At 30.9% G+C, this 26,161-nt stretch overlaps 1 protein-coding gene across 2 annotated transcripts in view; it reads right to left on the minus strand.

The window, feature by feature from the left end:
* The window catches only part of LOC129963294 (uncharacterized), a 112,690-nt gene that overhangs the window by 64,211 nt on the left and 22,318 nt on the right, over window positions 1-26,161 (minus strand). Inside the window, exon 1 of one of the 2 annotated variants that reach the window (XM_056077606.1) lies at window positions 17,878-18,015. The exons of the other annotated variant lie outside the window; for it this stretch is intronic. The gene's annotated coding sequence lies outside the window, so the exon portion shown is untranslated. Of the gene's footprint in view, window positions 1-17,877; window positions 18,016-26,161 lie in introns of those variants that run through there. 2 annotated transcript variants of the gene reach the window in all.

Here is a 26,161-nt window from a genome sequence, read left to right on the forward strand (position 1 = left end):
TAACCCTAGCCTCATTACTGTTGGGAGAAAAAAAAATGAAGCCTTACTCATTTGGCGTTGGGGAAAATGGAAGATTTTTTTGGCGAAAAAGTTGGCGGAGGGGAAAATGGAAGATTTTTTTGGCGGGAAAGTTAGTTTTTAATTAATAATTAAAATTCTAATTAAAAATTCGAAAAAAGGAACCCCAGGTGCACATTCCCAACCTCCAAGGTATACATGTACCAAATTTGGTAGCTGTAGGTCAAACGGTCTGGTCTGTAGAGCGCCAACACACACACATTGAGCTTTATTATAAGTATATAGATATAGATAATCTGAATCCCCAAACTTCCTTTTTATTCGAAAAAGCACAGCCAGAAGGAAAGCTATTAGAGAGGGGTTCTTTTTGTTTTGTTTTAATTAACCACAATTATTTGGAGGTGTATTGAAGGAGTCAGTTTGGATTGGTTTTTCATTATTCATATCTCAACTTTCACGCAATTCGTGGTTATTCAATACTCAGAAAGAAAAATGAAGGAGAAAATGCGGTTTCTTGATGGAATGTAAAAATAAGTAAATTTCATTATCAATTTTTCTAAATACTTGTACAGGTATGGCAAAAAGTAAAAACACCTTATTTTATTTTCTATTTTTAAGTGTTCAATTTACAATTCATTGATATAAATATTTTGAAAAGTTCAATATATTTTTAATACTGACAGTCAGATAGCGCCACACGAGGATACCAAATTTTAATAAAGTAATTGGCCTGGAAATTTAAAATAGTACACGACCATCGATTAATTTATATTATATATTGCTCACAAATTTTAAAATGTTAGAGAGGAGAACCGAAACAGCCACTGTTAGTTCTCAGAAACTGAAACCAGTCGAGATTCATTTTACCCGGATTGAAACTAGCGTTGACTTTACCATAAGAGAGAAGATATTTTTACATTTAACAATAGTTGTCCTTGTGAGCAAAATATATTTAAGTTTCGAATTAAAACAGAAGGGAAGGAAGACAACAAAATGCTCCTAAAGACGCAGAAATTAAGGTCAAAGCCTAACAAAGGATTTAAAAAATGAGTTGATTTTACTACGTATCACCCCTTTGATAAGTATAATCATCCAAAAGTGCTACTTTCAGGATCTTGAAACAGTACACACATACAAGAAATGAGTTAGATAAAAGTGGGCAAAACTGGTTAGAGATATTTAAAAACATACATTCAACATTCATAAGATCACTTTAAAGTTTCAGGTAGTGATTATTATCTTTAACCGTAGTGTCCTTGCGCCTATGAGCAAGCAATAATGAGTTCCAAAACTTAAAAACTGAAATTGAATCATTTTAAAACGCTATAACTTGGTACAAAAACCATACATAATACTTCAAGCGTCTCGCAGATTTTTAACATTTCTAAAACAAAAGGATGATATCTGATTAGTTAAAAAAAATGCACGATAATAATGGGGTTAATTTTCGGTTCAACGCCAATTTCAAAAATCATACATGTCATTCATTACAATAAATATGAGTGGAAAATACTAATGAAAGGTAAAATTTGTTGTTTGGCATTACGAATGATAACGAAATGAAGTAGGTAGCAACTATAATTGAAAAAAAAAAAAAAAATTAAATAAAAATGTCAAAACGATCTTATTTGGTGGAATGATACAAAACATATATTATACTACATTCCAAGACAAATTAGAAAACGGTATTTTAAGAGTGATTTTCACTTGAATCGCATTCTTAATAATGAATTTTCTCATTAAAAGGCAAAGTATATAGGAAGAAGAGATGGAACTGTGAACTTTTTTTCTAAGCCTTTTTTAAATTCAAGATCCTAATAAAGATAATACTGTATTCAGCTGTACTTTATCACAATTAACTTTCAGAATTAAGGAAAATAATGTCAACTTTATGTCTAATAAAACAATTTCCGACATGCAATTACAATGGAGCTTTCTGTTACAACATCTTATCACGTGCTTGCGCGCTTAAAAGGACTCCGAAATTACAAGCAATAAAAGAAATATATCCTTCTTGCTAATAAAAGCTGCCATAAAAGCGATGGTTCAGGGGCGAACACACCCTAAAAATCCATAAAGACACAGCTGTCTTCGAGCAACGGAAAACCCTTCAAAGGCTGATTTCTGCGACAGGCGCGGCTCTGAAAAAAGAAATGCAGGACAAAATAAACAAACAGAACGTTCCTCATCCCTCCAGTTGTCCCCTGCAAGGCAACCAACTCCCTCACCAAAAACCCGATACTACTTTTTTTCCTCCAAATCGTTTTCGCACCCTCTTCCTCTCGGAAGTATGAGTTTGCCACGTGACAAGATGCTATCCACATGCTACCTCCCCCATTTTCTAGGGGGTCACTTCCGGAGAATTCTGTTTTTTAGTTTCGAAGAAGGGGCTGAAGTTCGTTAAAAACCCAAAAGACGAATGAGTGCCTTGCATCTTCTAGAGATCAGAAGAGACGGGCTTTGATCAGACCAGCTTAAGGCACAAGCCTGGACTGTCATCAAGTTGAATAAGGAGATTTGGGTAGAGATATCCAAGATGCCTTGTGCGTTTTTCCGTCAGAAATGCTATAATTTGGTGGTTTTTGCTAGATAATTAATTGGCCAGATGACTGATCGAATACTTGCGATTCATTAACTCTAAATTCTACTGAGGATACGCAGATGTATCTGAGTCGTATATTTCTTTCATCCGTCTCATTTTTAACGAACTTGCTCTAATTTGAAAATATCAGAAGACAGTTTCCATAAGAGTGAAGAAGAAAGAATACTTTTCACGCATTTATAACTATTTTGAATATCCCAAATAACTAGTTCTGATTTTAAAAATTATCCAGAGGAAGAAAAAGGGATGGAAGACTACTTGTCCATCATCAGAATTTTATTTCAACATGCCGCCTATCCAGCCGTTAAAAATCTGTAAAAAAATCAAATTATCCCATCTGAAATGTAATTTATTTTATGGTAAAAACGTGATTTCCGATTCTCAATACTTTTATATAATTGTGCAGAACACAGAACAAACATAGCATTTTTTATATGCCTAATTTGAGGTAACATTTTCAAAGTTATTTATGATGATATGTATTGTGTTAATGTCTGTCAGTAATTATAAATTATTAAAATGGGAAATATAAAGCTTCCGTAAACAAGTCGTATAAATGCGGGTAAGATGACCTGCTGATATCTTTTTTGTGTCAATCGAAAAACTGAATGAAAGAACCAGCAGAATGTTTTTAAGTCAAGTATTGGAGTGTTCAACTCATCACTGGCCTCTTTTCTTTAAATATATTAGGAATTTACATTGCTCCGTGATGTTTTTTGCAGTTCCGTTCTTGAAATGCCCAAAGAGCTGCATTTACTTGTTTTTAATCAAAAATTTGAATCCAATGTAACATTTAATAGCTTGTAAAATTTTTCACAGTAAAAACTATCAAAAAATAATATATAAATAAGGTTTGCTCTACGAATCTAAAGCTATAGAAAATTAATAATTACTCGTATATTTATCATTGCTTTAGACTGCGATCCAGTTCAAGATGCAATAATAGTTCAAATTATGCATAATAAATAACATAAATGCACTCAAATTTAGGCACCTTGCAGCCCCTGACAGTGCTATGAGGCCACTTTTTTAATAAATGGTCAATTTATTTAGAAATTTCGATACATTTTAACATATAAGTAATTTATTTCAGGTAAATTTTTTAAATACTAATAATTTTTTAAAACCTAAATACTAATACTATTACTCAGATAAATTTTTTACCTGAATTTTTTAATAGTTTTGTGAAAATATATTTATATTTTCATTTTTTTTAATATTATGTCATAGAAAAATATATTTAAATTTTAATTCTTGAAAAATTAACCATATCTACTAATTGCTGATTTCTTGATTTACAAACAAAAGCATTTAATTAATATGATATTTCATAATGAAATCATAAATTCCAAGCAAATATAATGTTAAAAAATATCTTTTTTACTGGACCTGTCATATGGAGTATAACATAATTGTGAATTCCAATACGCTAAATGAACAATTTACAATTCTTTAATTAATTTAATAACGATTTTGATAATTCAATAAAAAACATTAAAATTACAATAAAAGCTTGTAACTCAAAGAATTTGTATTTTTTTACAAATGTATTTATTTCGCAACTTAATTACTTAACAGTGTTTTGTAATCCATCAGCCAATGACTACAAAAGGAAAATAATAATAGAATTTCAAGCGAAATCTTTCTAAAATTTTTATTACTTAAAAATGTATTCAAATCTTATAACTTAATACATTTTATATGTTTGACTTTCACAAAAATACCAATCTTTTACATCCTGTAATAATATTCCAAACTGTACAAAATAACTTAAACGAAATTTAAGCTACAGAAACTTCTGGCACAAGAATGCCAGCGCTGAAAATATGGACGACATTCACACTTTTGTTCTTAAGAAACATGAACTCGCAGTGAATGCCAGGTGAGACTGAATTAAATGCACAGACCATAAAAAAGGCTTGCCATGAATTCTCCAGCGAGTTGAAGAAACACCATCCCTACACAAAGACACACATCGAATTTCCTTTGTTTCACCTTTCACATTGTTCTCTGAACAAGGCCGTCTCCGTTTGCACGGCGCCATACAATCTGTTGGGTAATATGACAAGTCACACGAGATGTCCAGTCTGGAAAAATACTCAAATTTATTAGGATCATCGCGAATAGACCAATTTGGATTGCAGATCGTTAGCGAATTTTGTAGGCTAGTAAATATTTCTCTCACAACAATCGAAGACGATCCCCCCCCCCCTCCGACAATCTCCTATAAAGAAACGGCAACTGTATTTGCGAAAAATATTTTATTAATACGTATCTAAATATCATATATTCTGGAAATTTCGAGAAGTAAATACATATTTTTATGGTAATTCTTTACGCCATAAGTTGACATTCAAGTGCGTTATCTATTTGGATATAAAGTAGAGGGGGAATTCTAGCACAGCTTTGCAATTGTTTTTTCGAGACTAAAAAAAAATCAAAATGGTTTACATTTGATATTTAGTTTAAATGCGATTTCGAAACGCAAAAGATTTTTAAAAAAATACCTTTTTTTTATTTTTAAAAGCTACAGAATCAATTGAAATTTTTTAAAATAAGATATAATGCCCACTTCTTATTCAGAAGTTTCGTATGCAGAGCATTTGTAGAGGGGAGCTATGAGACTGATGAGACTGGGTTCATTTAGTTCAGCTTTCACGAGTGTTAAAATCCATTAATAATTAAAAGTATTTTTTTAAAGATGGGTTTCTTTTAAATCCTAACGAACGTTTTTTTTATAAAAATGGATGTTTTTCAAAATTACAAATGCTAAGAATTTATAAATTCTTGCAACTCAAATTATTCTATACTAAATTTGGTTATTGTAAATAATTTTCGTAATCTAAAGATAAATATCAAAAATAAGAATTCAAAGAAAAAAAATTTTAATAAAAAAATAAAATAAAATTGTCATTTAGTACGATATCAATCTTTGCGAAATGCTAATCAATAAGCCTACGACATATTGGATTTCATTATAGAATAAGAATCTATTTGGTACTTATTTGTACAGTTATTAATTAATTAGGATATATTAAACCAAAAAAGTATAGTTATTAGGATATTATTAATTGGGACAAAGAAGTATTATATATAGAATATCTAATTTAGAACTAATAATTGTTAAAATGCAAATATTTCTCATAGAAAAGTGCTTTCAACTGACATAAAAAAATTATATTCTGTGTTTAATCAATTAATAGATTTTCAAAAAGTTACGAAATCCAAATTTTTATAGTGTAACGGTTCTATCAATCATATTTAGCAGAACGTTTTTATAACAAACATAACGTTTTTATATAAACAAAAGCCCCCGTGCTTCTGCTAACACAACTGGCTGTGTGAGGAAACTTCGAATATTATCATTATAGACCAATCAACGATCGAAGCTTCTTTGAGAGGTCCGTCGATTTGCAGATCGACCTCCAGGAGGACACTGAAATGGTCTAAAATTCACCATAATAAAGATATTCAACACAAGTCAACACTGATATCCAAAGCCTGCCATTTTATGGCAGTTACAGACGTAGAAGAGAAATATTTTTTGCTTAAAATGTTACTGTGTCAAAATATTTCACTATATCCGACTAACTAGATCAATGTCTACATAAAAATTTAGACTTTTTTTTTTTTTTTCAGTTGAACATTTGTTGAATCCAACAGCATAAAATATAATAATTCTTTACATAATTTAAGAAGTTTTTACAGACTGGAAGTATATATAAAATTTAGTATCTATAACTTATAAAATTTAGCAAAATGCGTCATGATTAAAGTGCTAATATCCGTATAATAGATTCTGTAAATAATTTGAATAAAAACAAAATCTATTGCAAGTTGTTTCAGATAATTTTTTTAAAAATTTTATCATTGTTTTATTAATTCATTTTTGTACGAGAAATAATATTTTGAAATGAGACAAAATCGAAGACTATTTACACATGTGTTTAAATGTCTGCAGAATTTATATTGATAAAAATAATGTATTTATTAAATGCGATTCGATCAAGAAACAATATAACAAAATGCTAAAACCGACCAATCTAATTCAAAATAGTTAACAGAAAAAATAATGTATTCATTTATATAATGATAAAAAAGGAGCAAATAGTGTCTTACAAAATATTATTTCCCATTCGTTTTTCTAATATCAAATAGTTTTTGTTTCTGCTTCAGTTTATTAATGTTTCGTTTCATTAATTTTATAAGATAGCGGGTAAATAATTCTAATTACTAAACTTTTATATAAAATTTTTAAACTTGCTTTTGTGTCGTGTTTTACAATCTAATAAAACATGACACAGACATCCATTAGTAAGTTATTATAAATTTTCACTGTTTTTGGAAACAAAAAAATAAAAGCGTAGCTATTTCAATAAGATTAATTGTATTACGCTATCAGGAGTCGTATCCAATTAGAGCATGTTTTTTATATGGGCCAACTGTGTAGAAAAAAAAATTGTGTTTACCCAAAGAAACAAATTTTATTATCAACTCTTGACTTATTTACAAGTTGGAAAAGCGATAAAGCATCCTTGGTTTTTGGCACAGGAAAGAGTTCTTTATCTCCAAGTCGAACGGGTTAGCTCGGAGAGTGAAAAAGCTCCCCGCGGTCTCAAAGATAAATGGTTGAGTGGACTTGCAGTTCATTCCAAGACTTTGTGACTACGCTTTCGAGGGGGTCATCAAATTTCACTCCCTAATGAAGTCCGGAAAAGTTGTCTCCGTTACCACCGACAGCTTCCGTTCTCTGCAAGTGGTCAGCGGGAAATTTTAAATTGAGAAGAGACTTCCTAGCTTTGGCACCGGTCGTCTGTCCTTGAATAGTGGTAGGTTTGAAGGGACGCTATTCATTTTAACTGAGGAAAAGTCGTGGCCATTCTATCAACTACAATAGCTATCAAAAATCATTAGCACGTCATCTATTAATTAAAAATAATTTCTAAAATGATAGTTTATTTTATAGCCTTTGTAGTTTTACTAAACCAGGTAAAAAACGATTAAATTGTAAACAAAAAAAAATCCATTTAAAATCTACTAACTGTTATTACAAATGACTTGAAATTTCTAGAAATTGAGAAGATAATCATATTTAATCAATCAACAGTTCTGGTGCTGTTTGCTTTAAAGAAAACTCAATTTTTTAAAATAGAAATTCCTTAATTTTTATGAAACTATATTTTATTTCCAAGTAGCATGACAAATTGCTCGATGTAGTGCTATATTGTTTAATATTATAAAATATTCATAATTTTATATAGTGCTATACAATACTGCAAACATTGTTGAACATCATCCAATATTATGCTCTACCTTCTGTTATAAGCAATGGAAAACATTTAACAGAACACAATCTCCTCTAAAATGTATTTATGTTCGAAATTAAAACTGCAAATTTCCTTATGTAAAAATGAATTTTCAATGAGATCGCTTAGATGAAAATCTTTAACCAACTAAAATTATTATTAATGTATCACGAAAAAATAACAAATTCAACTATTTAAAAAAAATTGAAAATTATTGATGAACTTGCGAATAAAACAATATCTTTTAGAGATGTTCTTTCAAAAGCTCCAACAATAAGCATTTGTCTAAATTTAAGCTAAATGAAAAAGCATAAAAATTTCGGCAGAATATTGAACATTTGTATGGTATCCAAGAATGTTTTCATATATATTATATATTTTGATGAAAAACCTAATATGAGATCAAGTTATATAAAATAATAACTCAACCTTTTAACCGGCATTAATACTGGCGAACTATCTGGTCTCCAAAGACGGCTAGTAATTATTAAATGAAATATCGTGATATTTATTATTTAATAATTGCTCGATGAAATCAGTTAAAATAATCTGGTTTGGGGAAGTTGGGTAACGTAAAATAAAAGCCCCCGAATTTTTCATGGCCCAAGAGCTTCCAATAGGACTTAAATTGGTTCCAATTCTTGTACATGACGAGCTATAGCAATAAAAGACTAATAATATGTATTAGAATCTTTTAAAACGAAAACCACCGTAACCAACCAATTCGACGTAATCAACGCACTTACTTTACTTTAATCATTCTTGTTTATATATTTCTAAAAAAATAAAAAATAAAAAAAAACCACATTTTCCGATATGCTAGAATAAGTTAAATGATAGTACACATTTTGTCCAGTAAGAGTAGGAAATGTACCAAAATATGAAATTACCAAGTGACAGCAAACGAATTTAGTAGGAAAATTTACAAATATGCAATATTTAGACAGATGGATTTGGAACAACAAAAAAGCCTGTGTATATATTTTATACACAAATTATTAATAATCAGTGCCACAGGCATGCAGTGATAGCACCGATAGCATTTTATGGAATCATACAAACAACTCAACATTAATGAGAAAATTAAATAATAAATCTTAAATTACTTTTTTTTTTTTTTCCATTTTCTACTTGAATTTCCAAAAAATTTTTTAGCCTTAAATATACTCTATAGGAAAACGTATAAAAATTCACGTTTTTCTAGAGAACTTTTTCACCCATTAAAATCATGTCTCTGCTGAAATTTATATTACACGACTGTTAAGTGCAACTCAAAAATGACGTACTAAATGTCTGGAATCAGAGAAAGTTATCTTCCTTAAGTATCATAAGGAAAGGATTAATTTTGAAGACGAAATTAGACAGTCTTTTTCTTTTATTATTTGGCGGAATTAACCCCTTGGCACTGGATCTCGAATGACTAATTATCGCTTGGCAGATAGACTTCTAAGCTAATTGGGTTGCCAGTGTGAGAGCAACGGCGTTTTTCCACACGTCGCGGACCGAATGCTAAAAGGAGGCGGAAAAGACAGCAGTTGAGCAACTTTTTGGTTCTGCTACAATAAATGACTCAACAATGAGGTTTCGAGAGAGGTTTATTTTTGAAGCTTCGGTGGAGAACTGCGGTTTCAATCCTTTTCCATTTGACACCACATAAACTGTTGCGGTTTATTTCTTTCGTTTTCTGTAAAACCATGTCTTCTTCTATTTCGTTTATTTTTGGAGCCCATTTTTGTGTTTAATAAGGCATTTTAAAGGGTTTTAGCATTGGTTTAATTTTGTAAGATGGCATTTGGAAACAAGTACCTGTTGCCAGCCAAGATTATGTTGCGCAATTTCAGCTAACTTCCAAATTAAATTATAAGTTTCAAAATACTGTCACACATTTCAAACTGCTTGATTAATTAAAAAAAAAATCATGAATATTTAAGCAAAGTTTCTCACAATAAAATAAATATGTTTATATTTTATTTCATTTATGAAAGCAGTAACTGCAGGCAACCTACTCATGACGCAATTCAGAAATATTCAAGAATAAATTCGAAGATCATATTTTCAAACTTTTATTATTATTATTATTTTGTTCAATAAGAAGAGAAAATATTGTAATTGTTAAAAATTTCTACGATATTAGACGAATTATTGATTAGATGAATCTTCACATTTTTAGTACCCCGTGTTCAAAAAAATATAGAATTATATTAGTTTATCTGTGAATATGGTAAATTCTCGAATGCATTAACCTTGAGGATAATTTGGTATGTTTTTCTAAAAAATCAAATTCATAGATTTCTATCAATCTTTGGGCAGAATCTGTCTGACAGAAGTTATTTGTCTTTCGTCAATATAGATGTGAACACGATAATTCGATAATGCTAAAGAAATGATGAAATTTGTTATATAGTTTTACTATCGAAATTGCGTATTAAATTTTGAATGAAGTTTGTGAAAGGGATGACGATCCATTGCTTTGTAAACTGTGTGTATGTGAATGAAAAAACAGAAGGATTAATAAAATTTATTATGCGACCTTGACATTGAAATTGTAGATAAGCATAAAATTTCGGGGGAAAAGTAAGGAGTCCAAAATGGATTCCTTTATTATCATATAATACAAAATTCATGTAATACAAAATGCGCATTATTGCAATGGTACACGAGAATGTCGGAGGCTATCATTTTTGCTTGTCGGTTTTGCCGCAACTTCATTTTCCTCCCTACCAGCGCAATACATTCAAGAGATTCAGAACAGAATAGAAGAACTGACAAGAAAGAGCTATATTGTCTTAAAGTCGAGGAGCGAAGACTCCAACCTATTAAGTCGACACTTAACGTAAAAAGAGTCTCTTAATGTTAGTTTTTTTATACTTAGATCTTATAAACATAAAAATACTATATAAATTAGATTCAAAAATTACCTTAGTCATAATTTAAGGTATCTTGACAATTCGTTGCATTTTTACGAAAGGGAGAAGACGGAGGCTTTCTTTTTAAATTTTAACTTCTCAATAAGGTTAGGGAAAGATTTCATTTCCTTCTCAAACAGTTATTCTATGTTTGGACATTAACAGGTATTTTATTTAGGTACTTTATGAACCAAGGCAGTGCACATTACGAGGCTCCTCTTTTAATTTAGTTACATTTCAACACATGTTAATACTTCATTTTAAACTAATCTACTTTTTTTTTTTTTTTTTTACGTTATTAACTTTGTGAAAATATTTATGGTTACCAATCATGATTCCAAACTGTCCAGCATTCATGTTTCTAAGCAATATTATTGAACCAATGCCACGATGTTTTTAAATATCTAATGACTAAGTGAGCATAATAATACTTATGTAGACCTAATCAATTATAAAGGGTGTCCCAAAATTAATGCAAGATTTGAATTTTTCACCATTCATGCAGTAAAGTGTTGGCACTTATTAAAAAACATTTGACAGCTGATAGTTTAGATAATTACAAGATAAAACAATGTGTTTTTATTGTTGAATAACATTTCAAAAATAATAAAAGTCTGGTGGTCACAGTTCGAAATTCGATAATCGGCATCATAGATCGTGTGATTTAACACCACTGGATTTCTTTTTATGGGGTTATTTGAAAGCAAAAGTCTATTCCAGCAAACCGACAAGCGCACGTGCATTGATGGAGGAAATTCAACGCTGCATCAAAAAAATTCAGTCACATTTATGCAAAATGGTCTTGGGAAAATTTCTAACAAAAGAGTGTGTATGTACCAGCAAAGCCATGGCCATTTGCCCTATTTGTTACTCTATACATAACCTTATCCTGTGTACTTTACGATTCTATAAAAATATAACAATTTGAAGGGAAAAAAAACTTTTATTTGATTTAAATCTTGCGTTAAAACCCTTTGATGCGCAGTGGTATCACAGTGAAACCACCACTTTCTAAAAATTATTTCTAAACACGCGGTGGTTTCTGCTCGAAATCAAAGGCTCTAAAATAATATTCGAACTTTAATAACTGCCTATAGATGTCAGAATACTAGATAATATCCTTCTTACATACAAAAAAAAAAAAAATGTGTCATTTTTAATGCTTTTTGTCAGTACTTTTAACTTTTTTTTCAGCAAGCAAAAAACAAACAAAATTCAAAATGCACTCATAAATTTATTATATGAAAGCTGTCTGCAAAATACACATTTTTTTCAAATCAAATCACGAAAGAAAAGTTCTTTGTACTTGATATCTTCTTAGGTGGTTTCAGAGACATACCAACGCGCACCTACGGCATGCGATTCTCTATTATTTGAAACGAGTTAGCAACACAAATCTGTTTTCCTTTCCCTGACTCTGTTAGTCAAGTGGCTGATAATTTATGGGGGATTTGATATGTGTTTTGTGGATGAGGAATTTATTTACATTTGAGTAAGGTTTATACGAATAGGATATAGTTCAGCAACGGATTGTAAAACCCTCCGCGCTTTTGTGCATGCATTAGGATGGGTTTTATTTGTCAAAATAGGGGTGAAAGGAAAGATAAAAGGAGGAAATGTTTACATTTACTAATATCTAATAGGGGAAATCCAAGGTCAAAGGGAATACCGGAAATGCACTCATCGTTCCGCGTTTCACCACTTAATGAGATGGAATCGTCGAAATGCGGTCGTCTCAGAATCTGTTACGAACTATAGTTGAAATTTACACTTTTCAGTTGTGTTCTTCTTGTATTAGCAAGCAACCATATTATGGGAATGTTAAATATAATTTCTAATATAGTATAATTTTCTTAATTTTGAAATGGTTAATTTAAATATTATGTTTTTTCATAACTTGAATATAGTGTTGATTGTATTTTAAGTCTAAATGCCACGTAAATAACTTACCATTGTTAGCTTTATTTGAGGATTACTTGTTATTAAAATTATTAATTTTTCTTATATATTTCATGTTGTTTGTATAAGTAGTTTTCATTCATAATATTGTATGTTTTAGTATTCCATAAATAAATAATGAATAATTATGTTACAAAACGAATTAAAAAGTATTAATTATTCATGCGAAGAATATGTCGTAGGTGCGCGGTGGTACTCCAGTGACCCCCCCCCCTCAAGGTGCACTCCATTATAAAAAATTTTTAAATTTTTTCTTTCTTTAGACCCTAAACATGTAAATTAATTACATAATTTTTACAAATTCATAAAATTTAAGTTTGTGAGCTTTAAAACACGTTGTTCTATAGTGTAACGCTTCATTTTTACTAACCACGAATTATCAGCTGTTAAATGGTTTCTTTTTAATAGGGTTGCCAACACTTTACAGCACAAATGGTGGCAAATTCAAATCTTGCGTGAATTTTGGGACATCCTATATTTGATCCTAATAATTCATCAGTTACAGAATTTGTATTTTTTGTAAATTTATTTATTTCGCAATTGGGAAAAATAAAGTGTTTTTTAAATCGATTTGCTTGCGGTCTCAACCTGTTTAGCAACCTTAAACGGATGAGTTCGTCAAATTCGATATCCGACGAGGCAGCTATCTAATTTGCTTAGTTGTTATTTAGCCACCTCATTAATCTTCTAATTAAACATCTATTATCTGCAAAATATAAAATCTCTCCGAATGCTGAAATTCTTTGTTTGATTAAAACCACGTGGTTTATTTAGCTTTTCTACAAACTCGGTTATTGCGTTCTTAACTAAACAGAAAAAGCAATATTAACACTACGCAAAGTAAACAAATATTAGAAACATGGTAAATGAATGAAATGGTGGTCGAAACAAGATCCGGCCAACGCATAACTTGATGACAGCGAAAGTAACAGAGAAAAAAAAATAGCAACAAATCAACAAGGTCATTTGCGCTTACGAAATCGGAGTTTCTATTTCCTCCTCGCTTCATTACTTACTGGATTAAAACCCGAGTTCATTTGAAAATAGTTTTTGTTCTTTATTTGTATTTGTGTGCGAATCGGGATGACGAGGTTGATTAATATTTCAAGCCTAAATAAATCTCCCGCTGTTATTCTTAGCTGGAAAAGGATAGCGGCTCAGATATCGGGCGCTTTCACGTTTGATTTAATATGAGGATTAATGATTTAACAAAAAATTTCGGCGAAAATAAAGATGTTTGATAATATTAATCCCATTGAGAAGGAAAGTATTCACAATTATGAGCATTGTATGCTTAATTTATTATTGGACATTTCTAATATTTTTAGCCTCTATGAATAAAATCAGTCATACATATTTCTTTCTTAAATCCAAAATCTTATTCAATAAGAAAAGAGTATCATTTTTTTTTTATAACTACTACCCCATTGTCGCATCATTTAACTCGAGGAAATCCTGGCCTAGCTGGCAGGAGACGAAATACGCTAAACGTACTGAAGTAAAATGAGAAAACAGTTACAAAATAAGTTGGAATATTATTTTAAAAGGTACATACAGCTCTTGTGAAAATCAAAACTAATTTAATCTGTGTGTGTGTGTGTGCGCGCGCGCACTTTACTAAAGCAAACAGCACATAAATATATAATGAAATACGAGATATCAAGTGGATGTCGCCAAAAAAAAATGTATTAACACGATATTTAAAAGTAAACCACATATTTTAAATAAACAATTGAGAACAAATTGCAACTGACCACGAGTTCTTTCTTAAAGTTATTTACAGCGTCGATATGCTAGCAATTGCTAATACAATTAGATAAATGTTTGGCCTGTGTATGATTAACAACTCAAAAAGAATAAAGCCAGTATCTGAATATGAACAGTATATGATCCAATCCCAATTTCACGAGTATGATAAATAGCGATCATGTCTAACAGATATTTGGTTCCATGAGTTAACTCATGCTATTCATATTCGGTCAAAAATTGTTATCACATGTCAGACTTATCAAAATACTGTAAAAATGTAAAATTTTACAGTTTTTAATTTATTTATTTTAGCATTTCCTTTTAAAGCAACACTAGGGCTACTTTGGAGACGGACTTCGTAATTTTGGTACCACGGTCACATGACGTGGGAGACATCTGAGCCTGCATGCCCCCTCTCCAAACTTCCGTCTCTTTCCAGGGGGAGGACATTTGGCGCTGACGGATTTGGTATACACCATAAAATTTCATTGACGTATTCATTTATACATATGGAATTATTTTTTGTATTGTTTGATAAACTCAAACTTGAATGCAAGATACATTAAAGATCATCTTTTATGTTTACCCTAAATCCCGCCAATGGAGTAGCGGCACTCCCTTCACACTCGATTATTTCAAATGTTTTTGGGGTTTTTTTCCACCTCAGAATTGCTGCGTTTTTTTCCTATAATGAAAAGTTTAATACCAACAGATGAAATCATATCATACAGCCTCAATTTACAAATGGAAATTAATTTCCTATCTATCAAAATTCATCGCAAATGGGAAAATTATGTTTAAGCTAAACTTTTATACAACAAAAAACTATCAATAGATTTGCTTTATTTCAATGGGAAAAATGATTTATAGCAATACAAAAAAATTACACTTTTGGTGCACATTCCATGCGAGATAAAAGCAAACATTTAATGAAAAGGAAGGATCAATAATTGGCTATGGGTCATTTTTAAAAGTAAAAATGTATCTCGGACAGATTGGCTATTTTCTTAATATCTCACATTAATGTTATCATAAATGAAATATTTCTCATTTTAAAACCACATACTTAATATTTTAGTATATTTTTGTTTTGAATCCATAATTTAGATAAAAATGAATCATTTTATGCAATTAAAGTCATTCAATTACGGATCCATTTAAGCAATCGGCCATTCTAACATAGAATACTTGAATAAATATAAATAAAAATGAATAAAATAAATAAAATTTTTGGTGAAGATATTAATTTTTTCATGTATCGTGCGATTCTGACACGGACTTTTACCTTAAAAAACATAATTTGCATATGGATGTTGAGTGAAAAAAGATGCCGTTTACAAAACGAATATAAATGATGCATGGTTATTTTTGTATTTCTTATTATAAAAATCTGAGTATATTGGTGGCATAGTTTAAAATTTAAATCGATAAATCATTTTGCAGTAACTAGACGATGCCTTAAATAGAGTAGCAGATCTCTGACAAGGCGGATCAAGTAGTTGCCTAGAACCGCTGGGATGGGACAGGAACACAAGCAGGTCGATAAAAAAAGATTTTGTCAGCATCGTTGTCAAATAAATCAATTGTAAAAAAATACACTTTACTTGGATTTTGATGTATTAAATTAATATTAACATTAGTCCAAGTATAACTAATGATATTCTTATCAATTTCATCTTGTGCATTTAGTTGTTACATTTATAAACAACAAGCAGCTACTAATAATATTGAATACAAAAGTGAAAGTATCATTATAAACAAATACATTGATTAGTCTTGAATAATTATAAACAAAAACATGATTAGTTTTATAAAGCTACTAACACAAAACCAAGTAGCTTAAAACAACTTATTTGCATGATGTTAAACTAAAATTTTTACTAAATTGATTAGTTCGTTATTAGAGAGATCTTACAGTAAGCAGTGTCTAGGGCCACAAAATTCTATATCCATCACTGGTTACAGGAGACAAGGTTAAATTAAATTTGAATAAATGGCCTACTCCTATTCATTGCGTGCTCTTCCTTTTACAGCACAGCTGTGAAACGAGGAACCACACTTTTCGCAGTATTAGAAAAGATTTTTAATTATATGACACAGTCCGAGTAACAGAAACCATTGTTAAATGTTGTGAAAAAGTTTTCTCCTCGTCTGACAGCTGTGTTCCTGGATAAAGGACAACATATTGGACATTTTCAAATATTACTCCACCCAAAGTTTGATTCTAAGTAATTCATCGCACCAGCAATTGCAAAAGAATTCCTTTTAATTTTTAAATCCCGTTGCCAATAAATATTGGTTTAGAGACAACAGAAACAAAAAAATTGCTTTCATTTCCATCCTCTATGTTAAATGATATTTTTTATTATCATCATTTAAGAATTATTTATTTTTAAAGTTGACTTATTACATTTATTTGAACCTTAGAGATGGAGATAGAGGTAGCCTGATGTTGAAACCTCAGCTTCTAGATGGGGGTCAGCTTCGAAACCCAATTCCATCGAAGAAAGTTATGCAGGTGAATCTCATGTATTTTAAATTCGTCGGGTCCAAATGTCGTCCTGATTGATTTGTTACAGAAGTTTGGGTCAGTTTAGTTATATTAAAGTCCCACTTTTAATGCAACATGAGGACCATTTTTGGGACGGACTTCGTAATTTTGAGTCGCGGTCAGATGACGAAGATGATACCTGAGCTGGCATCCACTCATCAAATTTCCGCACTACATCAAAGGGAGGATGTTTAGGCCCTACGGATTTAACGTGCACCAAACCCACTTACACAGTGGCTCTTCGGCGGAATCGGGTCTCGAACCTGGAGCTCTCCGTTTCCGGACTTTAACACCAGGCCACTGGGGCCTCACAGAAGTTTGGACAGGTGTCGTTCCCGTCATCTAATGGCGGCTAAAAATTACAAGCACTATTCCAAAATAGTTCTGATATTGCTTCGAAATAATAATGTTGTAAATAACTAAAATTAAACGTTTTTGTTGACATCTTTAATTTTTTTCAGCAAATGAGCGGAACATTAATTTATTTCGATAATCAAAATTATCATTTTGGTCAATGATATTCACAATTTCAAAGTTAGATATTTTCTAGTAATCTAAAACAGATATTTTCTCTTTATATAATATAACATTCCGGATGCAATTTTGTCTTTTTTTACTATAAAAACCTACCAGAATTTATATTTATTTTGAAAATGCAGGGAGGGGGTGTTCGAAAAGCTAAATGCTGAATTCTTTTCTCATGATTATTATAGATTTTTACCACAGACCAGAAATCATATCTTTAATTAGCAAAGGAAATTCTCAATATGAAAAATAAACACGTACCAAGCTTTAACAAACTCTGCTTTCATTCTTTTTTCGTTTGGACTCGGAGTAAAGCAAATATTGGAACGTTTGCCTTCTCCTTCCGCTGTAAACAGGCTGATTTTTACAACGCGGAGGAAGGAAACCTACTCCTTTCATCTCCGATGCAGTCTGAATCATTTCCTTGAAGAAAAGTAGACTAATTGTGAAAGGGTATTTCCTTCCCCAGCATATCGATCAAAGGATTAACAGGATGTCTAACTCTTGACCTTTCAGAAGCAACGGAAATTCGTCAGGGTCTGCCGTCAGACGGAAAATTAATCACAATTATTCATTGTGAATTATCCATCCATCCATTTTGGAAGACTGAAACAAAAATTAATAATACGGTAACCCTCCCCCCCCCAAAAAAAAAAAAAAATCCTACTGGGAGCAAATGAATATTTAATGTAATGCCGACTTACAAAATTCGCATCTGCTTTTCGAATCTGATTATAATCGAATTTATAAAGAATTCGATTATAATCAGATCAATATATTAGAATATTTAAAATAATATCTTAGTATTTATTAGCCAATATCTTATATTACTAAGAATTTATGTTCGGTAATCAGCACTTAATCCAAGTATCGGTGTTATTCTTGTATGAGGTCCTTTTTAACACCTTTATATCAGATAGAGAAGTGATGAATTATCTTTATGTCCATATTTTTGTTATGCTTATAAATACAAATCTAAGTTCAATTTAAAATCTACGCCAAATCGAATGGAACCACTAAGCTGAACATTAGACTGAAATATAAAAACATAATTCAAAAACAGTTTTTTTTTTTTTTTTTTTGGAATCAGAAATTTAAAACTCAAAAAAATTATTAAAATGCTACGGTTCTATGTCACTTGCGCTCGGTAAATCACCCCCTTTCCGCTCAAGTGTCAAGAAAGACTACCACATTATAAACTTTATCTTTGCATGTAAGATTTGGCGATTTTACAATGTACGCCAAACTGTACGGTCAACTGACCCATCAACCACCCCCAATAAAACGATTAACCAATAAAACTTTCCCTTACTCTCTGAAGAGGTCACTGTCTTTGTACATCACGAGAGGGGTTTGGTGGGGTTAATGAGTCACCCAAACTTGTTTGGAAAAAGTACTCTTTGAGTTGGATATTTTAGATTTTCTCTGCTTGCACAGAAAATCATACTGAGGCCCGCGTGAATGTTAGAAGGGCTCTTAGAACATAGAACTCATCACTGATTAATTATTGAAGCACTTCGATTTTGGGACATTTACTTGTTCTCTATAATTCTGTTAATTAACATTACCGAATTCTGTAATTTAGAAGGAGTAATTCAATGTTTATAGTATTTCGTTTGACACGATTTTATTTTTATCAATAATTGCTTTTATTAATTTTTCAATCCAGGAGAATCGGCCAACATCTATGTGCCTATGAAATTGTAAGACCTCGGATTCATCCCAAAAGAATGGCTCAATCCTTTCTCTCAATAGTTTTAGTACTAACAGCGAATTTTAATAAAATGTCCCTAATTTGTTTTCGAATTTTATAAGTAAATTATTTATTCAAAAAATATTAAATAGGTTTAATTGAGAAAGAAACGAACAAAATTAAATTGAATTTTTGTATATTTCGTTATTTCGTATTAAAGTTCTGGAATATTTCAGACTGAATATTCATCTAGGAATTGTTATAATTTTTACTTATACATAAAAAAATAATATGAAAATAATAAAAAGGTGAATTAAAAAAATGAATATAATTTCTAAATAATTCTTTTTTTAATATGCATTCACAATATGCATAGTATAGTCACTTACATTTAACAAAAAGAAATAAAGAAATAAAAAAAATAAACTAACTGCAAACATTTATCTCTCTGACATTCAGCATAGTCAAGACTGTTCCGCATTTCTGAAACTTAACGGCATTTTTTGTTCATTTGTATGTAATCAAAATTAAAAAAAAAAAAAGTTTTGAGAGATTCCTGGAATAACTTGGTAGTAATGTTGCTTTTTTCAAAATAGAAATTATGATTACTCCTATATAACCATGAATTGAAGGAAAATAGTTGCAAAATATATTGTTACACAAATGCTAATAGACATTAAAAAGCATTTTTTTAAAAAGTTTTTATGAAAGCAATGGCCAACTTAGTTTTATAATTCAGATTTATGGTTGCTAAAGTTTACTTAACTTGTCATTGATCGCTTACTCACAAGAGCATATTTAACTTCAAATTCTATTGGACATGTAACATTTACTATTGTTCTTAAAACCGTATACTATTCCGCTTTTTGCGCAATGCATCTTTTTTAATTTTCAGTAATCTCAACAAAAAATGGGAACTTGAAAAACGAAAGTGTTTAAATTTCAACTAATACGAAAACTTTCTCAATCAGCATTGTTTATGAGCATTACAGATAATATACTTATCTAATATTAATTCATTTCACTGACATTGACCCTTATACACACAATAATTTGTTACATTAAGGAGTAACAAGATTTAAAAATGGATACACTTTCTAAAAATTACAATGCTATAACTTCCGAAAATATTAAAACACAAAATTGATTTTTGCATCAAGATAAAGCTAAAAAAATTATCTTTTTAATGATACCAATGCTTTAATTTACAAATTAAGTTTCGATTTTTAACGTGTTTTTAAAGAAACATTTTAACCATATTTTTCAACAATGTACTTCGCACAAAATAAAAATAAAATTTAATCTGCATGAGCACGTCAATGGGAAAAAATTAGCTGTTATCCACCTGTTGCCATCACATTGAAAGAAGTTCAAATTAAAAACATAAATCAAATATTATTGTAAATTAAATATATAAAAGTGTAAATTTCAGCTAGTGTCTGTATGAAGCGAACAAATTTGAAATATATTTTCTAAAAAGTAAATGGAGGAAAAGATTTCTATGAACTTTTACAATATCTATATTATTAATTAAATCAAACAATTAAATTTAAGGTAAACAGGGTTTATATATCTATTGGATAGTCACTGTAATCAGCGCCCATCAGTCAATTTTAATCAGGGGCACGCATCTACTAACAAAATGGTCTAAATGAACTAAACAATTACAATTTATGTTACTGGAGTCAATAAAAGCTCCGATGAATTAAGAATTTTAAATTTTTTCATAGGTCCTTTCAATTACCCTTTGTAATCCGTTTACATGTTTATCCTTTTACATTAACCTTTGAATCTTATTTAACAAATTGTTTTGAGACATGAATATATTTACACTTAGCACTTAGATCTCTCCTCTCAGGAACAATTCAAGGCAGTGCATCATTTTGGCGTTTTATTTAATTATTTTATTAAATTTTGAGTGATAAAAATATGTAGATTAATTTTCTGGGAAAATTCATATATATTAATTTTTCGGAGCAATGAACAAGGCTCTTATTAATAATAATAAGATAAATGTATGTACAAGATCTCATAAATGAAAGATCAAATAAAATTTTTACAAAAATTATCGCCATTCCATTATTACCAATAAGCCCGACTGGAAATGCAGCTATGGAAAACTAAAAACCGTCACCCGCGCCAAGTTTTCTTGCCAAAGGTCCAAATCCCAGTAAACCTATGACAGCAACAGGGGTAGGGAATGATTTACCGAGCGCAAAAGTTCCGATTCCCTTTAGGTTGGGATGATGTGGATTTATGTAGATGGGTGTGGGGGTGAAGGCCAGACTGGAGAGTAAATAGGAAACAGGGATTGAACAGAACAATTCAAAACGTTTGGCCACTTTCTTATTTAACTGATGATACCACTAACTGGCACACGGTAGTAACATTCAATGGAATCGTGAAATGGATCTGTATGGTGATATTTCTAATAAACTTGTTAGTCTTCTTATCCTGGTATAAGAATTGTAAGCTTTGAACAAGAATGAATGTTCACATTTTTATTTTTAAAGTCCTGCAAACATTTGGACAGAAAAAACATTTGGATTTTTTTTTTTTTTTTTGTCGACCGACAAAATAAAATTCGACATATGACTATAATTTTAAATAAATGAAATTTGGTATAGGATCTCTGAATTAAGTCATTCTGTTTTTAAGTTATCGAGTATGCATGAATATGTACAGATGGTCGCATGCACGTGAATGGATTTAATTCAAAATTTGATATGAATCCACACTTTAGATGCTTCAACTATGTATCATATTTCACCCATCTATAACGTAATATTTTATAGTTACAGCGTTCGTTTGCTCACAGACAGATACATAGACAAACACTTCCTATTAAAGGATTTCGTTCAAAATTTGACAAAAATCTACATTTTGGTGTAAAAATAAATGCCAAATTTCAAATATCTAGCTCAAAGCATTTTTGAATTCTCTTGTCCACAGACAAACTTAATTCAAAAAGTATAATTGTCAAACCCAGAAAGGTATAAAAGATGAAAATTTAACAAAATTTCGAGTTTAAATTGTTGACGACTATAATATTTTCTCTTTCCATACTTCGTATATGAGAAAATATAAATTAGTGAAGAATTATTCGGCTTAAAAATTTGACGTTTCTGAATTATTCTAACATACATATCAATACTACGTCAGGAGTTACACCAGAAGAATTAAGGAAACAGTGAATAATTTCTAATATGTTTTTTTATTATATTTCTATGAATTATATTTCTTCAGTTACATTACAAATGAAGTATGCTTTTAAAAGAATTACCTTAATAGGATTTAAAACGAATCCACCCACCTCATAAGACTTAACGAAGGCCGAGATTGGCCTTGTCAGGTCAGCCTGGTTGGTAAGGCGTTGGATTCGCGTCTCGTAGGTTGCGAGTTCGAACCCCGCCGGCCGAAGATTCCCCGTTTGCTTGGTGGCTGACGCGCGTATAAATCTGTCATGGTCACAAAGTCCTCTATGTCGAGAGTAATTGCACTGGGGGTACTGGATCAGGGGTGATCGTTCTCAGATTCAGGTCTAAATTACGATCTGTGGATGAGTGAATGAAATGCATAAATGAAAACCGCCCCGTAAAAAGGGTTGTGACGTGTGTGTAGCTAAGTTGTACTCTTGGCCTTAGATGGCGCTACTGCAAAACAAGAGACGCACCCTTGGCTTAAAATCACTGACTTCTAAAGTCAGTGGGCTTGCCTATAACAAGTGCCATTAGAAACAACAACATAAGACTTAACATTTGCAAGCACAAAAGAAGTATTTTTTTAATAATTCAAAACATTGCACTGGCCAAAAATGTGATCTATAATATCAAAATATCACTTGCAAGTTCCATTTCCCTTATATTATTATTTTTTTTAAAAAAATTGAGTACTTTCAATTTCAAGCAGCTTATTAAAAAATTAAAGATAAGAAAACTATCGGAAAACATTTTTCTATAACTTCTTTAGCAATCGTACCTAATTTTGTTTTTATTTTATTATTTTCTTTCGACAAAATAAGACCAAACCTGCAGTGTCGATTTAAACAAAGAAAAAGTCTTTTAAATTTCCACGGTGACTGCAATATCGCACGCAAACACAAACAAAAGATGAGCACTAGACTACTAATTCGACCTTGATGCCGACCTTCACAAACAGACACTTTCAACGCGAATCGTAATTTTTACGAGAAAACTGGAAAAAGACCCGTCGGTACAAAGCAGCGATATCATTATGTGATGGGGGGGGGCACTGCAGGTCGCCAACATGTGCAATAGTATGGAAACATGTGCATTAGAGACGAAATCGTGACAGCTGATGAGCACGCCACCGTATTTGTGACAAATGCATCAAACAAAGAGATGCAGATAAGAATCTAATCCAGTTTTTTCTAGTTTCTAGGGGAATAAACGAAAAAAAATGTATGTGGTTGTAGTCTATTCTTTTTCATGAACTCCAGCATGCATTAATTCGCAGGACAAATGCCTAAATGAACAATTTGCTTACAAAAATTAAATGCAGAACTGTTTATTAGAGGACTAATGCTTTCAAGTTACTATTTATGTATCATGGTAACATATACTAGAGTGCCTCAATACCATTCTATGGTACTGAGGCAGTTTAGCTTATATCAAAAGTAAGGAAATTTAATAAGATAAATAAACCGCTTTCGGTAACGAATTGATCATCCACCATATCAACAGCATTAATGAACTAATTTTGGTACTTGCCCGTTGTGTAATGGTGACCAAAAAGGGACAAGAAAATATTTCGCCAATTTGACGATTTCAATCGTCAAACTATATAGCATGTGATTCGCACGTTCAAAATTTTTCATAAGAAATAATAGCGCACTTAAGTATATTTCTTTAACTAGGCGAAATTTTTTCTTTCAGCTTTTTGGTCGCCGTTAAAACCGAATTGTACCCTAATTTTGATGAATTACCACGCATCACATTTAACAAAAATACTAATTTAATTATTTTTGGACAATAAATTGATTCTGATTTTGTTTTGTTGCATTCTGATTGATTAGCTGTATTCACAAAATGGCGAAATTGGTGCAGTTGTTGAGGCTAGAGGTTGCAACAAGATTTTATTTTGCAACATTCCTCGAAAACAGAGAGTGGTAGAATATATAGACCTCGAAAAATGATTGAATATATAGACGTCAAAAGTTTTCGAAAAAAATAAAAATTGTCGAAATCGGAACAGCGCGTGAAAGACTGATTTTTTTTATGCTGTCTTAAACTTTATGTCTTAAAAAAGAAACTTGTCAAGATATTATAATGCCTCATGTTACAGTTATACCTTAGAAAAATATGACCAATCGTTCGCGATTACTGTGTCAAGTAAATGGCATGACGACACTCCATGTCACTCTAGGACATAGCTGCTTTATTCTCATCCCATCGGTGGCACCTTGCAAGATTGTTGCATTATATTCCAAACTTTCATAGGAGAAATATCTCTTCAAAAATCATCCATTGATATATTTTTTAATACAATATTTTCTGTATCTTCCTATAAATTTATTATTTTTTGCTTTAGCTATGCATGAATATTGTATTTATATTTTCATTAACATTAAATGGTCTTTATTAATTTTTCTTAAAAAATATTGTCCTTTAATTTATGGACAACAGTGTACTTATGCATCATTTGAATTGTAATGCAGGTCCTCCAGCATCAAGGCCGGCAAATATACTCTGAATGATGCAGAGTGATGAAAATCTGCACTGAGAGAGCATCAACCCGCGCCAAAACTGATCGGTTTCCACATTTATTCATGATTGTGGCATGGAATGCTCGTGAATGATCCAGCTCATGGGATGTATTTAGGAGACGCATGGCAAAGCATTGTCGCACACAGCTTAACTGAAAAATATCTTATTGTGACACTCTAATATCGTTTAATTATGTCAACACCTCATTTAAAAATAACACAAAAGCTATACTGGGGCGAACCTCATAATTGTGAACAACATTCAGATGACGAGGATGATACCTTAGTTGACACCCATATTCTCTCTATAATTCCGTATCACTTAACGGGGGAATGTTTCGCCTATTGTATCAAAGTTAACATGCAATAACCCGCACATGTGACTAATTTTCAATAGAATCGGGCTTTATGTCTAAAAGCCTCCGGTACAAAAGTTATGACCTTATCATTAAGCCATCACAGCCCCTGTTGTGACTCTTGAAAATGAATGACAGCATCTATTTAAAAAATTCATAGATAATCTGAACGAGTGTATATGCAACTGATGTTATGCATGTGTGACAGTGAACGTGATTTGCCTTAACATTAGCCAGTTTTTATTAATATTAACAGAGGGAAATATTAAAAATAATCAATTAACCATCTGATTGTAACATATGCATTGCAATAAGAGGCGTTCCATTCTAAGATTTCATAGAAGAAATTGGAAAAATTATTAAATCTTTAAAAACTAAATATGATTCCTTTTTGCATGCAATTTTTCTTGTATATTTATATAAATCTTATTATTTCAAGCATTGTATTTTTGCTTTAGTTTTGTATTTTTTGTTAGCATAAAATTATTGCATTTTTGTGAAAAAAAAAATGATGTAGTTTTTATGATGTCGTTTTTCTTAATTTATATAGTGTACTAAGAACTTACACATGTTTACATTTTCGTGGAAATTATAAAACGAAATATCAAAGTTAACCAGTTGATAGTAAAATCTGACACAGCTGACAAACTGGTATGCATAATTAAGTAATTTAATGTATATTTATGACTTACATATAAAAATATATTCATTAATTAAATATAAATTAGTTAAATGTGAAAAGACAAAAAAACTTTCAAGTGACAAATGCGC

The sequence above is a fragment of the Argiope bruennichi genome, chromosome 1, assembly GCF_947563725.1.
Source record: "Argiope bruennichi chromosome 1, qqArgBrue1.1, whole genome shotgun sequence".
Taxonomy (NCBI): domain Eukaryota; kingdom Metazoa; phylum Arthropoda; class Arachnida; order Araneae; family Araneidae; genus Argiope; species Argiope bruennichi.